General features: G+C 38.2%; 1 long non-coding RNA gene across 3 annotated transcripts in view; it reads right to left on the reverse strand.

The window, feature by feature from the left end:
* LOC147148623 (uncharacterized) overlaps positions 1-26,682 on the reverse strand; it is a 153,168-nt gene that overhangs the window by 22,653 nt on the left and 103,833 nt on the right. Inside the window, exons 5-7 of one of the 3 annotated variants that reach the window (XR_015086511.1) lie at positions 25,963-26,013; positions 2,633-2,674; positions 2,437-2,531 (exon numbers count right to left, since the gene is read on the reverse strand). This is a non-coding gene — a long non-coding RNA (uncharacterized LOC147148623). Of the gene's footprint in view, positions 1-2,436; positions 2,532-2,632; positions 2,675-8,694; positions 8,799-18,585; positions 19,064-25,962; positions 26,014-26,682 lie in introns of those variants that run through there. The other 2 variants (XR_015086512.1, XR_015086513.1) reach the window with 2 other exon arrangements.

A 26,682-nucleotide genomic window follows, 5' to 3' on the forward strand; every position in this document is an offset into this window, starting at 1 on the left:
ACACTCTAAAAAAGTGTTGAATTTGCTAAATTTGAGTTCATTAAGCGGTTGTATGAAATAAAATAATAAACAATAATTAAAAAAAAGTAAATTTATAGTCTGCATAAAAAGCAACCACTTGGTGAAATAAAATTGAGTAAATTCAAATACATTTTTTTCACTGTAAATGTTTTTACCTGTAATTGACGATGTTCGTTTCTTGTTGACTGATGATTGCAACTTTTATTCTCTTATATTAAACATTACTCTTGTTTTCGTTATTACTTTATTAGTATCTTTGCAACTTGTTTCTCGTTATAGTTGGACTTCATTTTTGTAATATCGTAGCTTTTTTTGGGAGAAAATAATGACTATTTTAATTTTAACAAGATAAAAAATACAGCTCCTAACCCCAGGGCTATTAGCGTAATATCACATCACAACTGTATATTCTCGTAGCATGACTGCTTTTTTGTCTCTTAATTATTCACACATTTACAATTTTATCATCACAACATTTTTCTCATATAAGCCCAACTTTTGTCTTGTAAAATTACTTCTAAACTTTCTATTTTTTTTTTCTCGTTCTCTTTTTTGAGCGGACAAATAGTCAAACTCAATCCATTTCGGATTCACATTTTGTAGCCCACCAATGAGTTGTCTTCTTCCATGATCATTGTCGTTGTAGCATTAGTAGCAGAAGTTTAGCAAGCAACACACAAGCTGGAACTTCCGCTCTATAAGTGGCTTGGAAGGATGAGAGAGGCTTATCGGCCTCTCGCTTCCTCAAACACATAATCAGCTGAAGAGGGCAAACTATCTATCTATCTATCCATCTATCCATCTATCTATCTATCAAATAAATTTTACCCATCAGCTTCACGGATGGTGATAAAATTAGTTCTGTTATGAGTTGATCTAATATTAAGAGGCTTTAAAAAATAAAAATTGGACAAAACATGAGAAAACGCTCTCCGGCTCTATTTTATCTTTTCTAGCGGAACAAAATAGATAAATAAAGGCTATAAAAATATTTTCAGACGAGCTGATTTTTCCTCCCGGCACGTCTGTATTTCTCATCATAAATTATAGTAAGACGAGCTGATCTGGAAGGCTTTTCTCTAATCCCCGCCGCCCCCCCCCAGAAAGGGGGTCTTTACTGGAAGGCGAGTTTTGTGATGGAGCGGGCCCCAGTTGCACAATGTTGCGTCGGGCTACAGCATTCAAGCTTAAGCCAACTTATCAACTACATTCAAAGCACATCCATTGAGCTACGCTGCGACCAGACTTTTTTTTTTTTTTTTGCAGATCTATTAGGAATACTCTTATCTGTATTTAGCATATGCTGTGTGTGTGTGTGTGTGTGTGTGTGTGCGTGTGCGTGTGTGTGTGTGTGTGCGTGCGTGTGTGTGTGTATGTGTGTCTTGCAGCTTTGGACGGATTTACACTCAAAACACCTCAAGCTATTCTTGAGCGGAAACTGCTGATAACATTGGCAAAACTTGTGCAGACAAGCACAAAAAGATAAATTCATTTGACAAACTGCCATATCATTTTTTATTTACATTTTGCTGCTTTTTTCCCTGTAAAAAACATAATTTAGCATTTTTATAATGGTGAGTTTGTTTATTTTTTCGTGCTAAAGGTGACACGTTTTTGTGCATTATCTTGTTTTTGTGGGTTAGAATTGAAGAAGAGAAGATGCGTGAAAGAAATGTTGCGAGTTAGCAAGAACTTTTTCACCATAATTGAGCCACGGCTAATCCGAGCGTGAAGCCTTTCAGTGGGAAAAAGTCCTGCTGCAAGACAGAGAGAAAAAGAAAAAAAAAAAGCTGCTGCGGCGGCACAAAGTCTGCTCACAAAAGCCGTAATTGCTCACAGCACCACTAATTAGCCTTACATTTGCTTTTAACTACAATTAGTCATTAAAAGGGAAAATTTGATCATGCACCAAATGATTAGGGGAATTCTCTTTTCTTTTTTTTTTTAGATTTTATTTTAAAACCCTAGTGTTATGTTATCTTTGGTACACAACTAGTCAATATGACAGTGTTTAAGAACAAAAAAATACATTTCTGCAACCATTTTATACATAGAAAATAAATGAATAAATACATTTAAAAAAGCAGCAACCCCCCATTCTTAAACATGATAAAAATTCGACCTGCAACATATCAGGACGGTTAGTAGAGATTAAACACTGATTGAATTTTACAAGGAAAAAAATAAAAATAAAATATGTGACCTGAATGGTCACTACATTTTTGGGGGCTTGACATTGATCAGCTTTACCCACAACGTAACCAGAGAGTAAATAGAGTATAAAGAAAAACACACCAAAAAGAATAATACTGAATAAAAGTTCACAGTTGTTGTGAGAAACCCACAGCAAATTGATCTTAGACTTTTGGGAGGCTTAAAAAAAAAAAAAGGGGGTTCTTTTTTTTTTTTTTTTACCTCCTGAGAGCCTCTTTTCCTTTTTCTTTCTTGTGGGGGGGCTTTGAGAGAGGAGTACACATTCACAGCTCCAAAGCAGCAGTGTCCTCTCGTACCTGTTGAGAACACTTTCATCCTTTAATGGGGCTCGTTAGCCACATTGTTAACGGGTGCTGTGAGGGAGCAACATCACAGCTAATAATAATAGTTTACTTACTTCTTGAGAAAATGCAGCCCAGGCTGCTGCATGCACAATGTCCTTCAAGGAAAAACACAACACAAATGATTATCAAAACATACTTAGAAACTTTACTATATACTTATTTGACATGGTATTTATTGTGAATAAAAATATGTTCTGTGGAGGTTTTTTCCTTGGCTCCTGCGCGAACCTGCTAGTACTTAAGTGGATGAAATGAAAAAACTGATTTGCACTCATATGAAACCACACCACCACCTAAAATAGAGTAAGGTGAGATTTAAAAAAAAAAATTTAAGTCACTAAATTATGAGAACAATTTGGCATTATTGACGTAGAAGTAATTAAAGAAAAAAATATGAGAGTAAAGTGGCATTTAATTTTTTTAATTCAATTTTAATATCAGAAAAAAGTCACGATGTTAGGGGAGTAAGGTCAAATTTCTGACGCACACCATCCCGCAAGGAAAAACATACCAATTATTAGGAAAAAGAATGTGAAAACATAGTTTCCATTATATATATTTTAAATGCCATAAATTCACAGTACAAATGTGTAGGACCTTTTTTTTTTTTTTTTCTTGTCCTCCAGCGTGTCTGCTAGCACATTAGCGGATAAATGGGATCCCCAAAATGGAAGCTAACTCATTGGAATTAAATTTATCAGCATGTGTGCTCAGAGGTAATAAGCTGTCAGTTAGAAAATGAAGATTTGTATTTAGATATATGACAGAAAGGAGGCGGTCGGAAGGGGGGGTTGGAATGAATAGGTGGAGTAAATGAAGCTGCTTTACAACTAAATGACTTATTTGGGAGGTGACCAAGAGAATCGCGAGGACGACGATGGCCACGACGACAGCGATGATTGCAGATAATATTCTCCCCCGTGGTGCTGAAGATTGCAAATATGAAATAATAATGATGTAAGGCCAGTGCGTTGGGAGTTAACAAGGGAGGGGGCGTTGGCGGAAATGCACATGGTGAGGTCTTGTCAAAACCTTACAATTATTCTAATCTTATAAAAAAAAAAAAAAAAAAAAAAATTAAAATACGATGACGTGCTGATGAAAATCAATTTCGCACTCATATGCAAGCAAACCGCCAACTCATTGTGCGATCACATGCAAAAAAGTTTGGAGTCAGCAACCAATACAGGGCCCACTTAACCTTTCTGGTACTGTATGATGCGGGTCAAATTGACCAGTTTAAGAATTTGGAGAAAAAAACACATTATATTCATATTTTTCCTTTTCTTTTCTTTCAATTACTATACATATTATTTAATACACAAAAAAAATCATTTGTATTGTGCTATTATATTTTATGATAATCAAACAGAGCCACATTAACCCATTTGAATGTGTAAATATATAGCTGATTTTTAGAAATAATTTTTGTATTTTTTTTATTTATTTTTAATAGATTTTTTTATTAGAAGATCTAGAAAAATATTGCTAAAAATAGGATTTAATTGAATTATTTATTACTACAAAAAATGCATTGTGCTGTTATATTTTTTGATGATTAAATGTAACAGGTCAAGTTGCCCCCTGTCACAAGCTAGGAAAAAACATTTCACTCATGTTTTTTTTTTATTAGAATTTTTTGGTTTAAGATTAAACTTATAGCGAATTCCATTTAACCACTTGAAATTTTGAAAAAGAATATATCAGTGAAGAAAAAAATTAGGACAGAAGCCAATTTTTTTCTTATGAAAAAATGCCTCGCGTATATTTTTGATGATTACATCTAAAATGGCCCATTTCAGAATCTGGATAAAATAGATTTGTACTGTGATATTTCTTGGAATGGTTATAAGTGTGTGGATCAGGTCACACTGCCACCACTATACAGAATTGAGAAAACATTTAGTTAAAGTTAAGATTAGAATGTCCTTTTAAAAAAATTACACAGAAAAAAATATTTGCATTGTGCAAGTATATTTTTGGATGAGAAATAGCACAGAAAAACATCAGGACTAAACTTATTTGTTTCTTTTTCAATAAAAAACAAAACAAAACAGAATTTGCATTGTTATTTGCCCATAAACAAAATGAACCCAACTGGAGAGTTTGAAAGTCCAGATAGGTGTGGAAGCAAAGTGTCTGTTTCAAACCGAAATGTTCATCAGAGAAGGAGTTCTCTTTTTAAGAGCAGGCTGAGCTGATGAAAGCCATTCTACGTTACAACCTCGCTTGGGGGGATATGGGGATGGGTGGCTAAGGCAGCTGGATTTCAATTGATTAGCTAGCCATGCGTGATGAAAGTTTTTTTTCCCTGCCTCCCCTCCCACAAGTGACACCGTCGCTGTAGACTTTCAAAGAGAACTACGCCGGGATACTGCTGCAAAAGTGCCAGAAAGCACTCGAGAGAAAATTAGAGCAGATGAGGAGTGAACACATTCAAAGTAAGCACATGTGACACCAACTGTCTTATTACCACTACTACTGCTTTTTATTTTAAGGTATTTGTCACTTGTGTAATGTGTTATTTTGGACATTGTGTTTATTAGTGCAGTAGTGGCAGAGCTTCCAGGAGAATACGTTGAAACCAATTAGTTGAAAGTTTTTTCAAATGGGTCAGTGCGACCCGCTGTACACCCAATCAAAACTGTAATGACACAATGCATTTTATCTTTTTTTTTTTAGATTTAGCGAAAATTCAATTGCACAATGCATTTTTGAAAATATATCTTTAAAAAGAAAAGGAAAAGTGTAAGGCTGTCCGAATAAGTTTAATAATAACAATAACGACAACAACAACAAAAAATCCCTCTAGATTTTCAGATGGGTCAATGTGACCCACTCCACAACAAATACCCGCAAAATACAACAATAGAAATGATTATTTATTTATTAGAAATTCTTTCTGAAAAAGCTAAATGAGAAAAACACGACCAACAGAATATGTGTAACCCCAATTTAAGATTTTTTTCTTCTAGATTTTCGACTGGGTGGATTTGACACACCTATGTTTTTTTCTAGATGTTGAAACTGTGAAACCGGTCAAAACCCATACAATACCAGAGGGGTTAAATATTATTTTTGTGGATTTTAAACTTTGAAACACATCAATTTTCAACAGGTGAATTAAACAAAATACATTTGGGGGTTAATCTATCAAAAATGAACATTAACTGTTAAAAGGCACAGTTTTTGTTAATAGTCTCCTTTTAGCACTCATTTATTTGGCGTTATATCCAATTACAAGCATCTGTAGGCATCAATATACGTCCCTCATCGAGAGAAAGAGTGCGATTCAATAGATGGACGATAGCTTTCATGTGAGCAGCATGCTGTAAACAAGTGTACCAAAAAAAATGCAGTGTCTCTATAAGGCTCATGTCAGATGCCTGTCAAATCATTAAAAAAAAGCAGAGGGGGGAGCCTTATCGGACACTGGGGATCAGCAATAGTGGCGGCCACATCACGGAGGTGTCGTCCACATGGGGGGGTTTGGAGGCAAATCGAGGGTTTTTGTGAATTTATACAGGCGGATAGATAAAAATCAGCTTCATATTTCTCCAGCCAATAGTGCTGATGAAAGAGGGCCGAGGGAGAATTACACGGCAAGAGTTTGGTCAGTGCACCCGACGCCTTTCTAAAGCAGGGAATTGAAAAGGTAATGAGAAAAAGGCGCGCCGCAGGTTGGCTCTGTTTAATAAGTCATCATGCCTCTCTATCTATTGTTACGTCGCGCACACACCCAACAACAGATTGCGGGGCTTTCTCTTTCCCCCGCCGACTTACTCCGTAGCTTACAAATGAGCATTAGAATCATCTCAAACAAGAGTACAATAGTAATGTTACCAGGATAATGTTCAAAATAAGTCACCATATTGCCTCAATAAGGTAATAAGGTTTTTTTTTAAATAAAGGTTGTAATATAGAAGGAAAATAAAGCTAAATATGAGGATAGTGTTTTATATCCTGAAATATGTTTTTTTTATTTATTTAGTCAATTCGACTGTCAAGTGTTTGCACAAAATAAAATCATTTGGATCAAGATTCATGTTTTAAGTAGACTATACATCTACTTAAAAAAATGTAATCTACTTAAAATACATTTTAAGTAGATGTATAGTCTACTTAAAATACATTTTAAGTAGACTATACATCTACTTAAAAATGCACTTGATGAAATAAAATAGAGTAAATTCAACACACCATATTTTTTTGTGTTGGAGTAAGGTTGCATACAAAACATAAAAAATAGTCTCTACTGATACGGTATATATAACAAAATTAAAGTCTTGTAAAATTCTGACATTTTACAGATGTCAGCAAAACATACACTGACCTAATTCTCGAGACGGTTTCAGTTTATCGTACAACACCAACTTTTTCTGTTTTACTCGGATTTTACACTGCTAAAATTGAGCTAATTAGTGATTTTATTCTCAAAGCTTTTTTTTTGTAATACTACATCAATTTTAATTAACATTCTAACGATTCATATTTACATGACATTGCTTTTTTCTTCGCATTTAGTCTCTAGATTTTATTGTGTTGGATAAGTACAGCTAAAAACTAGGAGCAGACACATTAATAAAGAAATGAATTTTATTCATTTGTGTAACCGTCATAAGGTTAGATTTAATCAATTTTAAATTTAATTCAGTATACGGCTTTACCCCCAAAACAGCCACTAATTGTGAAACTCATAAGTGCGAAGGCATTTTGTGTGCAGTAGGTAGACTGGAACACGTCAGTGTTGTCACATAGAATGCAGAGTGACGTAAACGGCGGCAGATGAACACGCTTGTCACCGCCGTGTTTTTGCTCCTTTTGTAAAAGTGCTTCTTCATCTCGTCGCGCATCAGACAAACTCCCGGCACGCCACTGATCTCTTTTCTTCTCGCCACAAATGATCTGTCTCCTTGCAAACTCTGCACATATGCAGAAATTAAAACACCCCCCCAAAAAACAGAAAAAGAGCCTGAAGGAAAATGAATTTAAATATGAAGCCAGTGATGATGAATGAATAAAGCGCTCTGATGACACTTGACACACAATTGATGAAAGGGAGGAAAAAAAGAAAAATCAAAACTAAAAATGACTACTTTTTTTGTGCACGTACATGTGTGTAATTACAGCCTGACACATATAATGGGCCATATTTTCCATTTTGACAGCACACTTGTCAGAAGCGTCTTTTGTCTCTTTATCATGGCCTGTGGCTACGCATGAAAACAACACGATTACCGCACGCCAACCGGAACAGAGCGTTTGTTGTACACTTGTACACTTCCATCTCGCTACGCCAGCAGCGTCGCACACTCTGATCATCTCGCAGGGGCCATTGCTGGGATTTCTCCAGCGGCGTTTTTAACATGGAAATTGTCTGCGAGTCCCCAACCCCCCGTCATCCCCCCCACACCCCCCGGCGGCGGAGGTCGCCACAGCTTCGGACCTGAGCTACCGCTGGCTGCTGACAGCTTAAATCAACTGTCAATTCCTTATAATGTGGCCTGATGATTAGCCTACTTAGCCTGGCCAATTTCAACCTGCTGGAAGAATTTCTGGAAAGGCACTGATTGAGAGGACCTAATTCCTGCTATTTGCAATGGGACTTAGGTGGTAGAAGCCATTTCATTTCCTCTATAAAGCACGCCTGATTGTTCACACCATTAAAAACACAATCAAACAAAATCAAGTCTGCCTCCCGGAACAAATGTTTTAGACTGCTTTTTAAAAAAGGAGACACAAGTCTAAGGTGAACTGAAACAGAGTGCAACACTATTTAATTTTTAATCAGGGGTGAGGGTACAGTCAGAAGAAGGGAGACCGCAATGACCTGATATGAGAATTAACTGACTGCAGTTCCACCAATGAACAATTGAGGACTGTAAGTAACTGTACTCAATCTGGAAATGAACAGGAAACAAGTAGCAGGACGACAGAACAGGAGTGAGGTGACTCAAGCTAGACAGTTTGTCTCTTGGAGGTTTTGGTGAGACAGGTGAACAGACAGCTACACCATTATGCCGGGATTTCATCCAATTTCCAATACCACTTGTTTTGCCATTAAATCAAGCAAAACCTGTGTAGAAAAAGAATCAAAATCAAATAGGAATCCTACCTGTGAGGAAATGCGGCTGATTTCACCAAAGCACCCCTTACTTAATATGACCAAATCAAAGAAAACCAACAGGGGGAAAAAAAAAAAAAGTCTAGTTTTTATCGGTGAACAAGTGGACACTGACCAGGACACTTGATACAAACCCGAGCCAAGACTCAAAGTGTGAAGTGCGTTGAGCAACTCGGGCAACGGAGGAGGGGGGGAAATCTGTCAACGTCCAATCTGCGATGTCTTTATTTGACACCGTCGGGGTTTTTGTCAGCTCTTTTGGCGAGGCCGTCCGGCCCCGCTGGTGTCCCTTTCACCCCTAAAAGGCAGCTGGGCCGTGACCCCCGCGCCGCGGGGCCCTCAAAAAGCCCGGGGGCTCCCCCCCCCCCCCCCCCCCCCGCCTCCTACCGACGACATGCCATTCAGCCCCTCCGCCAGATAACTTTATTCATCCTGCGCATCGTAGTCACCGCATTCACGCCGCTACAATGTGGACACTCGAGGGCATTCAGCTAAAGGGAAGAAGGGGAGGCGTTATGTCTTCATTTCTTGGTTTTGACAGCTTGGGACAGAATCGGCTTGGAAACGAGCTATTTCTGCACATAAACGTCGGCCGAGAAAGCGTCTAAATCCATTTCGGTGGTTCTCAATTGGCCGAGTGGAGATGAAGGCAGCTGGCACGGACGGTGGAGCTTATTTTCACCTGCCTAACAGCGAGAAGCAGCGCTCGGACCACCCTGCTCTTCTCTCATCATTCATATTCAAGCCAGGGCCTCTTGACAAGTCTGCTGATCTCACTCACTGTTTTGTGATCGGGACAATACGTGTTCAGTGCGTGGGCAAAAAAAAAAAAAAAAAAAAAGAAAACGAAGAGGCCCATCGCGCTTCTTCGCCGCTCATCCTTGGATCTCCCCTCCCAAAAAGCGTCGTCAAATGATGCGCTCCAGTAGAAATCACAGACAAAAAATAATCAATGATTGGTCAATAATGGTACTGATAACTTAGATAGAGCCAAAGAGAGCTTGCTTGCATTTGAAATGTTTGGGGCGGTAGATGGAATTCTTGACTGTGGCCTTGTTTCAACCAAGAGATCTGGTCAATAATTGACAAACCAACCAATGAGAACTGGCTTGAAAACAAAGAAGAATCACTTAAGAACAAGACTAAACAATTCCAACGCCATGTCTCAATTTGTAATCAATAACAAAAAGCACTTCCACTTTTGCCAAGCGATATCAGGTATAGCTGAAATGACCTTTACTTTCTCCTCCTATTCCACCAAGCTGTACAGTCAGGTTCATTCCCATTGGTTTCCTGCAATTGTACTCAAATTTCATAATTCTCCATAAAAAGTGTGAACATATGGGATGGAGCCAAGCGGTCAGAAATAATTTTTTTTCCGGGGTGGGGGGGCCGGGGGTTGATAAAATTCTTTTTTTCCGGGGGGGAGTGTTGATATCCTAAAGGGAGGTTTATACATTAGCGCTGTAGTTGCAAAACACTGTTGATATTCAAATGATTATTGTGCAAAATCTGGGATAAGCTTCTGTGTGAGAGCCCTTCTAAGTGCCTACAACTATTGCTAATTCCCCTCACCATTGTGGGCCGAACAAAGGCCTTAATCCCATTTCACTTTTGCGGAGGGCCGCGGCTATTTTCCCTCTCGTAAACCAACAACACTCCCCCCAAGCCGGAGCTGAGAGGCTCTGAGAAAGGGGCCAGTGTGTGTATACTTCAAGGCCTTTTTTTGTGTGTGCGTGTGTGTGTGTGTGTGTCCAACTTGGCTAGTGCTCTGCATAAACTTTTAAGTGGTCCCAGTAGACCACAAACACCTTTTTGCCAGAAAAATAAGCTAGCACAAACTGTAAGTAGAAGTGGGAGGGAAACCAAACACTCTTAACCTGCACAATGCGAGAAGAAAAAAATATGAGCTCTTTTATGCGTAAGACTGCAAAGAGTTAACGCTACCCCCCCCCCCCCTCTTCAGGCACTTGTAAATGAATTTTCATTCTCTTGATAGTAGATCTTTCTCTGCATTGTAAATGCTGTAATACATTATTTATAACGCGGCCGGTCCGCTATCAAAGCGAGCCGAGCGAGAGGATTGGCTTGTTGTACTTTGTAGTTGAGCTCTCGGAGCGGGAAAGGAGAGCTCTTTCTCTGGCTTTGACTTCATACTTTGTTTTTCAGCCCACACTTCATTTTTATGATGTCACCCAAACGGCATGTACACCTACAGTATGCTTACGAGTACACCGCGGGGACACTACTTCAAATGGGATAAAGACCTAGCGAATTAGCCAAGGGTGCATATTGTATTAAACAATATCGTATATCAAATAGATGCAGTGTCTCAACTCACTGCTGCGAATGAATGAACGGCTCGTTTTCAGGAAAAAACAACATCAGGCAGTGCCAGTGTATGGCTCTAATTTCCTTTATTCTACCCTTCATTCCACCGAGCGGTATAGTCCAGTTTAGATTTATTGCTGAAATGGGAATTTAACTCCTAAAAATTCTTTGGAATAATACGTTCTGTGCGACTTCACTAGTCTCAACATGGCATTCTGATTATTATTGCATTTGTGGAAAATCAATTAAGCAGCAAAATACACCTGTTTTTAGGCATCTCAGGGCGCGGCCATTTTGTCCCTTGTTTTCTGAAGTTAAGACATGATTGGTCGTTACTTGAGCCCTGAGAGACTGTGATGTCATTTTCAGATGGCAGAAGTGACAAAATGGCCACCGCCTGAGATGGCTAAAAACAGGTCGATTTTGCTGCTTAACACATAGTCCACAAATTCTATAATAAAAATGCCATGTTTCAACTAGTGGGCCAGAATAGAACATATTCTTGAAAAAAATGTTTTTGGTTTGACTTCCCCTCTAAACAAGTTTTAACAATTGCGAGTGTTTTCGAAGGCAGCGAATGTTGCGTTCATGCAAGAGTCGGTCAGGGTTCATTCAATGTCGCAAATGTTCGCAAAACCTTCGCCAGACGTTTGCCAACGGTCTTAATGATTTTTAATGTTGCAAGGAGATTTAGAACACGGTCAAAATTCCCTTACGACAAGAAAAGTACAGACAGACATCTGCTGAACATCTGGCGGCCCTTTGGCGAACATTTGCTACCTTGAACGAACCCTGATGTGAATGCGCATTTTTCTACCTTGGCCAACAATGCTAGGGGCTTAACCTATGCAAATATTGAGGCCTTACAGTAGTCTTATTTTAAGACAAGCAACTTACAGGGTCTCAACCGTAGCCTTATGTTAACCTGCTTAACTTTTGCGTATTGTACAACATTTTTTTTTTTAATTGTTATTTTTTTATTCCATGGCAACAATTTTGGTTTCCTTGACAGGTATTTATGGTGATCTTATTTAAACCTGCACATTTGGGGGCTTTAAAGGGGGCAAATATTAACCTCCACAACCTTTGGGGGATTTTTGGTAGGCTTATTTAATCCTGCACACCTTTTGGTGCTTGACTTTAGTCTTATTTTAGCCTGCACAACGTTTGAGGGATTTATGGTAGTCTCTCTTATCTTGTGTAACACATTTATTCATTTATTTATTTAATTATTTGTTTGTTTGTGTGTTTGTTTAAGTTGTCTTATTTTAAGATAGGTCTGATGTTAACCTGCACAACTTCATAGTAGTTTGATTTTATACCAGGACATCTTTTTAATGGTTGTCTTAATTTAAACAGCCGAACATTTCTGGTTTCCACGAAAATCCAAATATTTTAACCCTCGCCAATTGTGAGAGAGTACAGACATCTTATTTTATCCGCACAACTTTTGGGGAGTTAGAATAAGTCATGCAATAACCTACACAGCCTTTGGTAATGATTTTAGTCCTATTTAATCTGCACAACTTTTGGGGAAATTACAGTAGTCTTTTATTGGGGGTTGTTGGGTGTTAACTTTCGCTCTAACTTTTGAGGGATTCACGGTATTCTATGTCTTATTTTACGTTTTTCCTCTTACAGTACATCAGTACAGTACATCGCATCAGAATTGTTCTGTGCGCATGGACATCATGCCTACACTGCTGTGTCGCACCGCGTGCATGTGAACCAGCATGTGGGCCGTGTTGGTCCATGTTTGGTGTGCAGTTTAAGGGCAAAGCAAAGACAAACCAAGCCAGTGTTTTTTTTTTTCCCGTAGTAACCATTACAAGCAGTCTTCCTTTAATCTAAATCAATTAGACACCCATGAAGGGCAATCAACTCGCAACTCCTGTCAGCGTGCACAATACAGTGTAAAGAAATCCCAATTACATGCCAGTGTAGACAAGCTGAGCTGCACTTATGTCATGTTTGTGCCCTTGACTTGTAGGAATATAAAAAGCCTTTTTTTTTTCCCTTTCGCTAAAGCACGCCCACCGGACTCCACAAGTGTTGTCTTAATAACCGGAGGGATGCACTGAGGTGAGTGTAACCTTTCACATAACGCACACTCCTGCAAAGTGATAGGCCTTTGCTTGATGTTCATGCTTTCTAACATCGCAAGATAGCACAATACTAAATATCTGTGTCCAAGATGGCCTGTAATGTTATTTTCCCCAGATCGCCTCTGACAAACAGAAGAGCTATGGTCTTAAGTGTTATTGAATTTGTTCAATATTAAACCATACAGCACTCCTCTATCAAACTGAATCAGTTTTGTATCTGTATAGAGGACCAGTCGAGACGTTTTCCACAGGGATAGCGGTCCAGTTCCATACTATTACTAGATCTGCACCCACACTGTAAAAATAAATCAACAAATAAATAAATACTTAAAAAACAAAATTTAAAATCAAGGCAACAAACTTCAATACAATTTTACGTTGTGCAATTCAACGTAATATTTTTTTAAGTTTTGAAATAACAGTTTACGGAACTAATTGTCCCTAGTCTCCCAACTTAAAGATACACGTAAAAACAACTCAGCAAATTGTTTTGGAAAACCCTTGCTTGTTTTGTTGCACTAACTAACTAACTAACTAACTAACACTAACCAACATTGTTGACATAAATGTCAATAATTTATATTTTAAAATTGTTTCAATTTAAATTATCGTTTGGGGGTGGGGGGCAATCCTGTCTCAGGAAAATTAGGAAAATTCTTTCTGAACTTTTCGGGGCATCAAACTCTTCAGACTGACTCGTAACCGGCAGTCTAAAAATATTGCAAGGTGTATGTAATATCTATATGCACTTCAGTGTATCTTCACGCATCTTTTATCAGAAAGACAACACACTGAGGTCAGGTATATGCTCCTCAAATACTTCAAGATGAATTTCTGGTGGTATTCTACAATTAAAGTATTACAGAGTATTGTCATAATATATTATTAAAAGAGGTCTGCGCTTAATGAACAGCCTACCTAGCAGATTAGATCAAAATGTAAACGTTGCAACCACAGGTTATAGAAGCAACCTGCGAAGTTACCTGTAAGAACAATTTGATTAATAAACAAATTTAAAACATGAAAAAAATTAGCAATAAATAGGCACATTTTTTAACGTGAAAAAAAAATTACTTACTATTTAAAAAAAATTATAAAATACACAATTACTTAAACCGATTTTAAAATACTGCATCGTATTAATGTGTGATAAACCCTTCGCACTTAATCATAGTGATGACTTGAGGTTCGAACAGGTCAAATCGCATGCATTATGTTCAGGGATGAGAATAGAAATAACGTTGGTGTTTTTTTTTTTTTAATATTATTTTATATTACAAAAGAAGTAAGCTACTTAGCCCCCAAGTAGCTTAGCAGTCCTATTAAGGCATAAACTGGTGTGATAACTTGTAACTTCTATCTATTCATTGAAATAAAATGTCTTATCAGGCTTGTGGAGGAATTAAAAAAAAAAAAAAAAGGTGTTGCGGGGGGAGCCATGTTCACCTCAGAGTTTAATGAATAAGAAAGAAGTTGCAAAACAATAGCCCCCGCTGCATTTGAATTCTTAACCTCCACGCCCTCATTTGGAGAGGCGGGCGTATCTCCCGGCTGCACCAGTCTAATCTGTGGCACGTCCATGTGACCAGGTGAGATGTGGCGTTAATTCCAGATTGTGTGGAGAGCGGTGCAGACAGGTAGAGTGATGCCACGGGAGCCGGCGTGTGACCCCGACAGGGATTGGCAGGCGGGGTGTTAATTGGATAGGTGTGCAATGGGACGCCAGAGCTCCTTGTAGACTCCAAAGACGAGCGCTCTTCTTTCGACACGCTCTGGATGCAACCCAGCAAATTATTTGTCTCCTGACAGTCACGTGACTTCTGTCCCAGGCACAAAGATACGGGGGGTGGGGAAGGAAAATTTGTTTTGCGTGGAACTGCTACAATTCACTGGCTCAATATGGTAGCAACCCAAATGCAATTCTACAATGTGTATGCAAAAAAGGATCTAGACTTCATATGACATTGCAGTCAGTAGAAAAGATAAGATAAGATAAGATAAGAATGCCTTTATTGATCCCACAGTGGGGAAATTTTCATTGTTACAGTAGCAAAGATATAGGTCACACAGGGGCGGCGGCATAATGTGGCCATTAATGTATAACATTGACGGAAAACTGACATTTTTTGGTTTATATATATATATATATATATATATATATATATATATATATATATATATATATATGATAAATATAATATAAATATAAATATAATAAATAATAAATGATAATAAATGATAAATGCTAAACTTACTTGTATTTAACTTTTGTCCCACGACAACGGCTATAAAGAAAATATTCTATCAAGTTTGGGTTCAAACCATCATGCCATCAGCCTGTAGTTATCGTTACGCACACAAGAAGTCTGCCAACCTGTTTTGCGGTTTGGTCACGTGACGTTCCCCATAACCATCATAAAGTGTATGAACAGAGCTACTACCATAAGTGCTGTTACTTGTTTATGTATTCTATGTGAAAAGAGAACATATTCTGGAAACAAATATGTTTGGGTTGACTTCCACTTTAAGGAAACTTGGTATACGTTTAGGAAGCGTATTCGGTTACATTGGCGTTCTCAGTTCTGAAGCGGGGTGGTAACATGCAGGAAACTTTACGTGTTTCATTGGACCACATATATCAAATGATACTGCCCGAGTTAGCACAACTCTTGGTTTTAGCTGAGCTTTGTGAGTAAACAGATTTCAGTTGCGTCAGGACAGAATGCATCAAAATACAAAAGACGACATTGGACGTAAAAAGTCACATTGCGTCACAAGAGTCACATGTTTGGTATGAATGAATGTAACTCTATTTTTTCTTTTAAACATAGTCATTCATGTACAAATTGAACTTCACAATTGTTTTTTTTTTTAATGCCTTCACATGGCAAAATTGCACATTGTTATGAAATAGGCAACCTGTTATTGCTGCTTTTATTTCAATATTAATACACTAAAACGCGTATGCAACATTCTGTTTAACTCTTACTATTGTGTTGGATGCAGATTATTATTTTTTTTAATCTTTGTCAACTGTGCTATTTTACTTTCGATAATAAACCAAAGGATTAAATGAAATATATGCAAGCCATTTTTTTTTCTTTTTTGGCGCATACATAGAAAATGTGTGTGGAAAAGATAATTGTATTGTAATGTAGGCATTGAAAAAATTGGCTCCACTTCTAGCTCGAAATGGGAGTAGCTAATTAATTATGATTTGTGGTAATTGATACATTCGTTAACATTTCATAAAGACTCATCACTGTAAGGTAAACAATTAAAAACCGCAAGACTTACCTCATGCTTGCCAAATAGTGTGACTACTGAATTTGATAGGAGTAATTGGGACTGTCCAGTTGTGTTACACTTTATACTAAACATTTGTAAATGGATTATAAAGTGGTTATTAACACATTTGCCGACACTTTATGAAGACAGTGACCTAATGCTTGCCAAATAGAAAAGCTACTGAATTTTCTAGCTATAAATACTACTAAGTGTTTGTTCAATATCTCATGAGGGGTTTGTGACCTGCTTATTTGTTAATGCTTCATAAAAATGTAGACCTAAAGCTTGCCAAATAATGAGCAGTTTCCCCCCCCTATTTTTCAAACTAAATGATAAATGGTGGTAGCTTATTAACATTATTTTCAATGCCAATAGATTACATTTTTATTCTGTCTACATTTTCCCACACTTGGGAGTGGGCGTAATAACACTAAATACATAATCTAATATGGTGGTTATGGTATGAATGAATGCTCTTTTGGCTGGCTTGTCAGCGTGCTATAGATTTCTCAACAGCCGTGGACGAGGCCGCTGTGAGCTGTCAGATTTGAGGCTGATATCTCTATTAAGCAAAAGGGGGAAATCTATTGTTGTCACGGGGTGTGTGAGAGGGGATTTCGAAGCGGGCCGACTTTTTAAAAACGACAACCACAATGTTCAGCTTGATCAGTGCGGGAGGATTTCAGGGTGTGTCGGCGAGAGAGGGGGGTACTACCCTTTTTGTGACACATGCAGCACGGACATAATGAATTATATTATAATTACAAAGCGCAGTCTGTAGAAGTGGACAATATAGATATTTGGCCAGGGGGGCGGAGTGTGCTGCTCCATAGAGACTGGCCCACTCCAGACTGCATTTCTATTGAGATCAATTTAACTAAGACACATCTCAATATGAATGAATGGGGCTTTGTTTGGGGAATAAAAACATTTGAACAGGGATGCCTCCTCCTTGTCATTCGTGCGGGGGTACATGGCCAGTTTTACACAGTGGAAAAAGCATTAGAAAATTGAATTTTAAAAATTATACATAACCGTTCCAAAAACCTGCATATAAATGTATAATGATCACTTAACTCTCCTGTTATATTACAGGTCATATTGACCCTAATGTTTGAAAATTTGGGAAATCATTAATAAAAATGATCTTTGATCATTCATTCATTTGATCATTTTCTTGTTTTTATTAAATACACATTACATTACTTTTGAAAAAACAGGTATATTGAAAATATTGACAATAGGAGCTAAAATGGGTAAGAAATTCATAGTGCTGTAATTTGTTTGCAAATAGATTCCTGCCAGTGCTTTCATACATGTACGCAAGTACGTACACTCACACTCACATACACAGTTTCTTTCTTTATATTCTCTTTTAATACCGGTATGTTTTATAGTGTTTTCGTAGGATATACTGCTATTTTTCTTCATTAAAAAGTGGAACAGTGGGCTGGAACGGATTAATGGCACTTCAAGTCATTTCAATGGGGAAACTCGATTTGATATAGCAAATTAATGTTCTGGCTTGGTTAAGGAAGGAATTAAACTTATAAGATACCACTGTACGATACACTGATTGGTGATATATTTGTATTCACATCATCATCTGCTCTATTGACATTAAAAAAAAAAAAACTGGCTGTAATGTAAACGGTGAGAACATAGTCAGCAAAGCACAAAAAAGCCTTACTAAATGCCTCACAAGATATATTATGTTATATTAAAATTTATTTTCAAGTGTAGCAATTGGTTAGTCTCATTTACAGCTTGGGAAATCAGCAGATTCACTATTTGACAGGCATTAGGTCTTAAATTAGGTCTTTAATCTTAAATATATCACTAACTACTTATCAAACCATTTACAAATACGTTTTTATAGTGTAACAGAAATAATTAGCTAGCCCCATTTACAGCAAGCAAAATCAGTAGGTTAAGTATTTGGCAATAGGTGAATTTTGGAGCTCTCAATTACGTAGCAGTTTATTAAGTTGTGTTTAAAATGTAACCGAAGATCCAAATAAAAATGTCAATCAAATAAATAGCTAATCCTACATAAAGCCAGTGGAAACAGCAGGGCAATTGGTCTCACTATTTGGCAAGTGCGAGATGATTGGAATTAATAGTACATAAGGGTAGCTCAGTATTAAATAACTTGTTTAATGTTGTACAGGATACAATACAGATGCACGGTACTTGCCATTTAGTGGGCCCACTTGGTGTTGAAAGCAATAACTGATTGTTAATTATGCATTTAATACATTGTTATTACACTTATTACACTTTAAAAAACAACTGATAACATATACATTAGGATACACTTATTGTTAAGTAGTACTGATATTTCAGAGCCATCAGAGAGGCTCGTGTTGCTTTTCTGTCTAGTGCGCCATGCTGAGATTGGGCCAGAAAAGCAGTGGGGAGGGAAAAAAAACTGGCAAGCGGCTGAGCAGTGGAGGATTTGACGGCAAGGTGACAAAGAGTTCAAACAAAATGAGGCTTGTAGATTAGCAGCGCTCCCCTCGGTGACAGGTGTCATCTCTGGGGGCAGTCTGTCACTCTGCAGCCTGCCACTCTTCATCCACAATGAAGCCAGAGTGGATCAGGAAGGAAGGGAAGGAAGGCAGATTTTGCTCTACCTGCCCGTGACAGACCAAAAAGAAACAAACAAACAAAAAAAGCAGAGGTGGAGAAACTTAAATCAAGCAAATATTAAATGACCCCCCACTACGTTCGCTTGATTTCGACAAAATCAACAGTAACATATGTATAATTGTATTTATAAGTTTATCATGGAGAATAGTAATGCTAAAAAGGAGCAGAATGACATTACATGGTCTTTGTAAATGAATAATAAAACATATCTTAAACATTTCGACAAGAAGTGCAAGCATGTCAGGGCTGTGTTTGGAATTATTCAGTTATGACTGTTTTATCACTGTACAGTTGCGTACAGTTGCGACCACCACATGTTTGCGGTTTGACATGTGTGGCTATTTCTGGGCAACCTATCGCTATTATTTTTTGAACCTTACGGTATTTCTTCCCAATCCCCAGATTATTGACTTTTCCCCCTGGTAAAAAGAAATGTGAATTTTTAATGGAATTTAATTTTTATGGCATTTATAATGTATATCAAGTCACAGATTTTTTGTGAACAAATGTGTTGATAAGCAATTAACAAACCCTTAATAATGGAATTATTACGAACAAATAATTAGGTAATCCCATTTATAGCTACAGCAAAATCAGCATGCTCACTATTTGGCCAGCAGTAAGTTTAAGTCTTGACATATTGTTAAAAAATGAATTAACAACCACTTTATAGACACTTTGTAAGGGAAACCCTTAAAGCGTAACAAATATTTAGCTAGTTCAATTCGTAGCTAGCGAACACAGTAGGCTCCCTATTTGGGAAGCATTGGGTATATATAGGTCCTATTTAAACAAAGTAAACACTTTCTAAAGCATTTACAAAATCTTCTTGCAATGTTTAACAAATTAGCTGGTCCCATTTTTAGCTAGCAAAGATCACTATTTGGCAACTTGCTATTCATCTTGCTATTCTTAATTACTTCTTGCAGTTCATTTTATTGACGTATTCATTGTAGGAATCAATATGCACTTTATGCAGTAAATTATTAAAAAGGGATCTCTTATTTTAAGTGAAACCCAAAGGATCAGTCTCATTTTCAGCTAGAAAAATCAGTAGGCTCACTATTTGCCAAAGATAAAGTGAATCTATCTATCTATCTATCTATCTATCTATCTATCTATCTATCTATCTATCTATCTATCTATCTATCTATCTATCTATCTATCTATCTATCTATCTATCTATCGTCAGTCCATCCATCTATATTTGTTAATCTATTAGAGCTGTCTACTCATAGCCTTTGGCAGTCCAGTACTATCCAAGCAGAAAATAAACACAGTGTCTACCGTTGAGGGCAGCGAAGGGCAAACAGCATAGTAGCAAACATTTTGCCACCAGGGACGGAGAGATCACAAAACAAGTGAGTCAGCCAGATGGGAGCCATTGTTCTTTTGTGAACGGACCCTGTGAGTTTTTGCCCAGACTATTAACAAGTCTGTGATACAGGAAGGTATTAAGCGGAGCAGCTCGGAGGCAGCCAGGCTGAGACCTGCCGCTCTCTGCAGCCATCTGCTCCACAGATTGCGCCGCGCCATGCTGCTGCCGGACCCTCCGGCTGAGTCCAAGTGGCCTGAGGGTCACCCGCTACTTCTTTATCTCTTTGTTTTTTGATTAAGGCTGGCCAGGTATCATCATCTGGGCGGGCTGACAAAGGCAGGACGAAGAAAAGGAGCCAATGGCATCAAACGTATTCCGATGTTTGGTTTTGACAGAAGAAGGATGCCCCTCTTGACTTTGTCAAGAAAGATCGAAACCAGCGACGAGAGAGAGAGTAGAATTCTTGTAGAGGAGCTCACATTAGAAGGGAAATGGCTCTCCAAAGGCGGACCTGCCGAGAAATTCACATTTAAAATATTCATTGCGCAGGTTGGGGAGGAGGGAGAGGTTACGTTGAGTATTTGGCATCTTCGCCTATGGTGAAACTCACTCTGAATAGCAAAGTTGGTCTAATCACATGAGGTGGTGGTCGCTGCCGGTCTACAGCATGTAAAACCTCCTAACTAATGGCACTTAGTAGGATTACACTAAAATTACACAAAAACTATAACGTATTTGTTGGAAAATTACAGTTACAGTCGTGTTACACAAAAACTACTTACCGGTAGGTGTTTTCTATTTGGATTATGCTAAAATTAGAGTAAAATTAAGTGTGGTTGGTTAGTGAGTTAGTAGATTTCACACCCTACAAGATTACACAGAAATGACAAGTGGCAGGATTAGACAGTCGTAAAGGTTAGATCAAATCTACATCAGTCCTTAGTATCAGGTTTACCCTAAAATTAAAGTTAGTATGGTTTCTTCTTGAGTTAATGGAACTACACTAACCGTTTGTAGTAGTCAGTAGTGGGATTACAGAGCAACTCGAGTAAATAGCAGGACTATGCTAACACTTAACTTGGTTGGGCTAATCTGTATTTATTTTAGTTTGCAGAAATGCACAAAAATTAGTTAGTTTGCAAACAGACTAGATGGTTTGTGAGTAAGATTACGATTCCACACAGGTTAATTAAATACGGATTACATTAAAACTACGGTTAGTTGGCTGGTCAGTGAGTTAGGAGAATTACACAACAATTGCATACCTATAGGTAGTAGTAGCAGGACTATGCTAAAACTTGGCTAGCGAGTAATAATAAATGAGATTACACAAATACTACACACAACAGTTAGTAAAACAACACAAACTGTTAAAACCTGCCTAGTTTGTTTGTTAGTTCGTAGTATTATACTAAAACTATATTGGTAGTAAGTAGGAGGACTACACGGACATAACAGTCAGTTAGTTCCATTAGTACAGTTAAATTCTGGTAGTAAATTAGTAGGATTGCACGAAAATCACATGGGTAGTTAGTAGTAGGATTACACAAAAACTATTTAGTGAGGGAGTAGGGTTACACAACTATAGTGAGTTAGAAAAAGATTATGCTTATCATACATTGACTGTAGTTAGTTGCTTACTATAAACCAGGGGTCTCCAAGTCCGATCCTTGGGAGCTCCTATTCCAGCCTGTTTTAGATATTACCCGAGCTACAACACACCTGATTTAAAGGAGGGGTCGTTAACTGTCTTGAGCAAAGATTGCTGATGAGCTGATCATTTGAATCAGTTGTGTTGGGCCAGGGACACATAAAATAGGCTGGAAAGGGGCTCCCAAGGACTGGACTTTGAGACGCCGGCTATATACAGTAGGATTACGCTAAAATTACAATTAGGTAGTGATTGGTGTCCCACGAAAACTAGAGTAGTGAGTCATAGGCTAACACCAAAATTAGAGTTAGTTGGTAAATTAGTGCGTTGGCAGGACTACCCAAAGAATAGTTAGCAGGACTAACCTAATTTGTTGCTTAGCGTGTGAGTGAGGTACACAAAAACGACAGGAGGGAAAGGGCAGGATTGCGCAAAAGCTATACTAAGTTACCTAGTTGGATAACAGAAAAACAACTTGAATTATATTTCCTTTAAATAAATAGAATAAACTCAGGACTCAAGCGAACGAGTGTGCACACACACAGGCTCTGGGGGGGAAAGAGACCACCCCCGGGCACAGTTGTGCTGGAGTGAGTAATGAGGCGGGTTGTTTCCAGCACGGCTGATGGAGGCGCCCATTAACAGGCACGCTTCAGGGTATCTCAAGGCTGCCCAATGGAAATGAGATCTGAAAAAAGCATCTAGAATGTGTTGTCACATCCAAGTGACACTTATTAGCTTTATTTCCTCCTCATTGTTGCTGACCACCTCTGGGTAAATCCAGTATCTGGCACATCTTTGTTGTTTGACTCCTTTATAGTTATTAGTAGTTGATTTCCAGAAATATCTGCATCTTACAACACAATACCTTACATATTGTCGTGCAGGTGGTCGGCAAGGTGGTCTTCAGGTGCCCACGTCACATGTCGACTACATCATCCACAAGCGGAGATCTTGCAGTTTATCTGCTAATATCAATCACAGACTCCAGCGAGTCTATTTCTGTTTCCGTAATGTCAAGCACAGCCTACTGCGCTCTGACCGGCCCGATTTTAATCAAATTGTTTTATGTTTTGTTATGTTTTATACAAAACAGAGGTATACTTCTGCAAACAAAAACGTAACATAAAATGGTGGTGGTTTTATGCGGTTGGAACGTTTTATTAAGATGGATCTATCACTCCATCCATCCAGCCATCCTCCAATGCTCCAATGCTCAAAACGACAAAGTATTGTGAGACTTTTTTAGGCAATTCAACTACTTGCGGTTAAATTTTAAATTCGTCAACTTTCCTGCATATCCACAGTACAATATCTGCCACTATCTTTCAAAAACACACATTTCTCCTTCATCCCGCACCAATCAAGAGAGTAGACTAACTGGACTAGTGCATCCTTTTCATGCCTTTGTGACTGGATATTAGCGGGTGGACGACTACCATCACAGCACAATTATGTTTCTGTCCACCTGACAGTGTTGAGCCCATATTGTATTTTAGCGGCGTGTCTGCCGTATGGACGGCTTTAGGAAGGGTGAGTGGCACCTCATTTCACACAGCCTAATGGCTTGACACAGAGAGCACCGTGAGGAGCTTCCCTTCATTTTTGCGCTCTAAGTTTTATGAGACACAAGGATTACGGCGTGATTGAAAGTCCCCGTGAGCTGCCTCCTACCACAGCCGCATTTTAAACTTCTCATTGACGACTTAATTTTATGAACGACACACAGGCATACATAGACAGCAGGTTTGTGTGAATTATGCCGCACCAGACAAGTCAAAGATGAAACTAAATAGATACATATTGTGTTCCAAATACAGTTAGGGTAAAATCCATGTAGGATTGAATAAAATAAACATTTGAGTTGAATTCAAACTCGTGATACTGATAATAACCTGATGCTGACATGCCAAAATACTGTGTTATTTCATCACAATATAAAGACTATTCTCGCAAAGTTACAAGTTTAATGTTGAAAATGTTAAAGATTTTTTTTTTTCCCGCAGATAAAAAACTTTTATTTCTCAAAAATATAAATGTGATAATGATATTTTAAACCTTGAAAATCTATAACTTTTGCTCTACCCGTAAATTATATCCAGTTTTTTTTTTATTAAGACTATTTGCATAAGATTAGGATTTTATTCTCAAATTTACAAAATTTTACTTTGCAAATATGACTTGCAAATTTAAGACTTTTTATCTTGAAAATACAGGGTGACCGAAAAAAAAAAAACTGAATATTTTGAATGCATTCTTACAAGAGGTTGCCATCAAAAGGACGCAATTTTAAAAAATTGAAAATCCCATCATTGTTTCTTAAATGCCACATTTTAAGGTTTCAATTACAATAAATACTATATTTTTCTTCCATCGTAACGACCAATCAGCTTCAGAAAAACAGGTGAGCCGTGATTGGTCGTTATCTGAGCCCTGAGACACTGTGATGTCATTTTCAGTCGACAGAAGTGACAAAATGGCTTCCCCTTGAGATGGCTAAAAACGGGTGGATTTTGCTGCTTCACTCATATTCCATAGATGCAATATTGATCAGAATGCCATGTTTAGACTAATGAAGCCGCATAGAACATATTATTGCAAAGAATGTTTTGGGGTTGACTTCCGCTTTAAAAAGTTCCTGTTTTTTTGTGTCACCCTGTATTTGACTTATCTGGAAAAATATCACATTTTTTTCTTGAAACTACAGGACTTCATTCCTACAAGATTACAACTTAAATTTTGAAAATATGTAACTTTTTTTTTTATTGAATATACAATTTATTTGGAAAATACATGACTTATCTATAAAATACAGCACTTAAATACAGTAAGATTATGATTTTGGTTGGAAATATACAGCTTCGCTCTTGTATCTTTATTTTAAAAAATATAAAACTTTTTCTCCAAACGTATAACTTTAGTCTAAAAAAACACAATACTTTATTCATTTAAGATTACAACTTCAATCTCATAATGTAGTGTTTCTTTTCTTTTCCTGGTTGCCCCTATACTCCTTCATACCTTTCTTATCTTAGCTATTTTCTAACACTGTAATGAAAAATAATGCTGTTGTCATCATAGTGGATTCATTAGATAAAAACCCCATAATTGTACAGATAGTATAAAAAAAAAATTCAGTGTGACTTACATTGACGGTTTAGGAAAAATAAAGAAAAATAGCATATTCTTAATATTTTGGACCACAGTGTATTCATGACACACCCACTAATCACCTCAATTGAGGGTTTTGTGTGTGTGTGCGTGGGTGTGTGTGTGTGTGAATTCAAATATGAACCCACAATGGGGACTAAATGTATCTCCTGTATGTGACAGACACGGCAGCCCTCCGGCTTAGTTGTCACATAACCAGCAACCAGTCAGAGCTCGTCAGGTCGTCGCCGTGGCATAATTGTGTTGTGACACCTTGAACCCGCCACTGGTTGTGCGGCGTGCTAATTTTCTGATAGCGCGCTGCGTGGGCCGCTGGAATCACAGCTATGATGGCTGTAATTTGTGCAGCGAGGGAAAAAAAAAGGGAGGGGGGGGGGCATCAACAGGATAAATACAAATTAAAATTGATGCGGGTCTTTGAGTAGTTTGCGTTAGGGGGAGGCTGTGCAGAGAGAGCTTGCTATTTGGTCCCTCCATTACACGGCAGGGCCCTGGAGGCAAAGATGTGCTGCAGCATGTGATCACAGGCTTGATAATAAAGCTTAGAAAGCACCTGCTTTCATGGGCGCCTCTTTGAAAATGCTGCATGGCGACATGTCAAGGCTGTTACCCTCCAGAATAAACACGGTGGTAGAACTGTAAAAAGAATCTGCGATTTATCAAACAATGCGTGTGGACTAATCTGTATGTGTGGTACCGCCTCGCAGAGCCAAAAGGGGCATCCTGCCGGACTCTGGTCTCACCGCGTCTCCGCCCGCCAGTTCAAGAGCTCTTCATTACAGACTCCCGAATGTCTGAGGGGAGAAAAAAAACAATGATGAGCACGTTGTGTACACGTAACCTTTCCGATGCTTCGGTCGGCGACGACCAAGAGTGCCACTGGATCAAACACGAATGTAAAAGTGTTTCAATCAACAAGCCACATCATTACGTGCACCGCCAAATTTGCAAATGAAGGCGAGAGGCAGATGGATAGATACTTCAGTCATCCTGCGAGGGAAATTTAATTGTGACCAGGCTTTACACCAAGCCACGAACTCGGTGATTGTGGAGATTCCTCATCATGTCATCAACTTTTTGGTACTTTTACTGCTTTGGAATGGTTGGCCAGGCAGAATGTCACTTGAGTCATGTTGAAATTGTTGCTTCCAGTAGCACACCACCGTAAACCAGAGCTGGGCATTCCGCCTAGCCGACGGACCGGTCCGTCTATCCGCCTATTACGGACGCCCATTTTGCAGGCGATAAATGATAAAATGGAAAACTTAAAAAAAAGACGGATTAAGCAAAAGCGGAAGTGGATTTTCGCCTGTCTATGTAATCGTCTATAACCTGACGTCGCTGATTATTTTTTCGCTTGATGCAGGGAGGTTTGCCGCTTGATTCGTGTATTTTACATCAGGCATGTTTTTGGTCAGCTAATGGGTCCTAATGGCGTGTCGCGTGAGTGCTATTTTTAGACC

This window comes from Filicampus tigris, chromosome 4 (assembly GCF_054856515.1).
Source record: "Filicampus tigris isolate MCC_2025a chromosome 4, RoL_Ftig_1.0, whole genome shotgun sequence".
NCBI classification, from domain to species: Eukaryota; Metazoa; Chordata; class Actinopteri; order Syngnathiformes; family Syngnathidae; genus Filicampus; species Filicampus tigris.